Raw genomic sequence first — 2,500 nt, 5'->3', positions numbered from 1 at the left:
CGAACCAACACCCCCCCCCCCCCACACGCACGCACACAAATATAAAAGCATCGTCTGATTATGAGAAAAAACAAGCCAGTCTGCGGTTCGACTTAACGAGGTTGAAACACCTTTCCTCTGGCAATCGCCATTTTCCATTGAATTATGTTAACAGACGGGGCTAATCCAATTAAAATGGTAATATGTTACATTAAGCGTATTTTTTAGATCTGTGATATTGCGAAATGTATATTTTTTGTTAGTTAGAAAAATGGCAGGTATGAAAATATATTTCATATGAATATTCAGATTCTGGATTCGTGAAGTAATATACAAAACATTTCAATGAATTTAGCGAATCCTTAATACCTATCTTGTAGTCTGCCCCTGTTGCTTTTATCGACTTATCAACACATTTATCAACCACAACTTTCCTCTGTCTTCCCTCGCTTTTGTCTGCTTGTCTGTCTGTCTGCAACCGCCCGACACTGCTCATTATCCTCAAGTGAGACAACAATACATCCCTTGATAACCAGCATTTCTCATCAGCCATTAGTTGAGCAGAATCATTGCAACACGAATTTCAGGCTCCATTGCAAACTCGCCTTGTTTGTTATTTCATACGGATTGTTGCTTCGTGTCGCGAATGGAAACTTTCTGTAATAATGAAAAGGATTAGTAAAAACTATTGCTTCTATTACTCTCCTCGGCTTGACACATAATTTCCCCCAAACGCGAACTTAAATTCCGTGAAGCGCCGGCGGCAACTCAGTCACTCAGACGTCTATGAAGACTGAGATTGCACAAGAGTTGCCTATATTGATTCCGGATTTGCGACTTGTATTTTGGCATTATGCACCGAGTTGTCGTCTCGCGCGCGGCTGGCAACGTCACACCGAGAAGACAAAATGTAATCAATTTAGGAATTTCACCAATCTCTCCCTCTCCCTCTTCCCCTTCTCTTCGTTCTTTTTCCTCGTCCGTTCCCTCCCTCGCTCTGAATGCCACGAGATCTGTCTGGTTCGTGTCTGTGTGTCTATCTGGTTCGTGTCTGTGTGTCTGGTTGTCTATTTTGGGTTTTACTTCGGTCTCTTTCCAATGAAAACGAAAATAAATGAAACTATACACAATTAAAGGGGTTTGTAGGTGGAAAATGAAGGAGAAAGAGGAAAGTAATGAGGACAATGAAAACGATAATGATAATGAAAGTAGCAGTAATAGTAATGATGGTATCACCGATAGTGGCAATGGTAATAATAGTGAACATGATAATGATAACATCAACAAAAATAATAGAATTTAAAATTTCAAACCAATAATTGAAATAATAATGATTATAATAATAAAACACGAATAATAATGATAATGATGGTAATAGATAATGATAGTGATAATAATGATGGTGAATAGAATAATAAAAATGAAGATAATAATAATGATAATATGATAATAATAAAAATGATAAAGATAATGGAAACAATGATGATTATAACGATAATAAAAACAAAAGCAATAATAACATTTTTCAGAAAATAAGAAAAAAGGTCACTTCCTAAGTCTTAAACTACACTAAATAACTGAGACAATGATTTTTTTAACATTACAATTATATTCCATACATTCCTTTAGTGTTTTTGGATATTTGGTAATGAATTAATTAGTTTGTCTTACTTTAAATGATTTGGTAACTTTTGACTTATACATAGCTTCCTATATATGTGTGATAACAGGTAAACTATGATCTCTAAACTTTGATCTCTTAGAACAATCAATTTGGATCTGCTGTATAAAATCATTAGTTAAATTATCATCTCAATTGCTATAGTTGTACAAAGAAATGTCTTTGTGCTTTGTACTTTTTACAATTGTGTATGTAACTATTTCTGTATATGTATATATCTATCTGAAGGGTAAGGATTTCAGTCTTCTTTTACAATTCTTTTTACACTGAAGATGGTTGTTGTACATCCGAAACGTTTGTATTTTTGAAGAATAAAGAAAAAATAAGTAATATATATATATATATATATATATATATATATATATATATATATATATGTGTGTGTGTGTGTGTGTGTGTGTGTGTGTGTGTGTGTGTGTGTGTGTGTATGCATACATATTTACATATATACATATACACATATATACACATGTATATATACATATTTATATGTACATGTATATGTATGTATATATATGCATACATATTTATATATATACATATACATTCATACATATACATATATACACATTATATATGTATACACACACACACACACACACACACACACACACACACATATATATATATATATATATATATATATATATATATATATATATATATATATATATATGTGTGTGTGCGTGTGTGTGTGTGTGTGTGTGTGTGTGTGTGAGTGCATCGCAAGCCCTGAATTAGAGCTTCAGTCGCGTCCAGCCTTTTTGATCCGATGTCCGACGCGTAATGACAGCAGCGAAATCGGGAGAGATTAAGGTCCGCGGCGACACCGATCGCGGC

At 33.8% G+C, this 2,500-nt stretch overlaps 1 protein-coding gene across 6 annotated transcripts in view; it reads right to left on the bottom strand.

Moving 5' to 3' along the window:
* LOC113815110 (BAI1-associated protein 3) overlaps window positions 1–2,500 on the bottom strand; it is a 267,249-nt gene that overhangs the window by 22,522 nt on the left and 242,227 nt on the right. The window lies entirely within an intron of this gene.

Source organism: Penaeus vannamei, chromosome 25 (genome assembly GCF_042767895.1).
Source record: "Penaeus vannamei isolate JL-2024 chromosome 25, ASM4276789v1, whole genome shotgun sequence".
Lineage (NCBI taxonomy): Eukaryota > Metazoa > Arthropoda > Malacostraca > Decapoda > Penaeidae > Penaeus > Penaeus vannamei.
The sequence above is the reverse complement of the archived record's forward strand: the minus strand, read 5'-3'. Positions and strand labels throughout refer to the sequence as shown.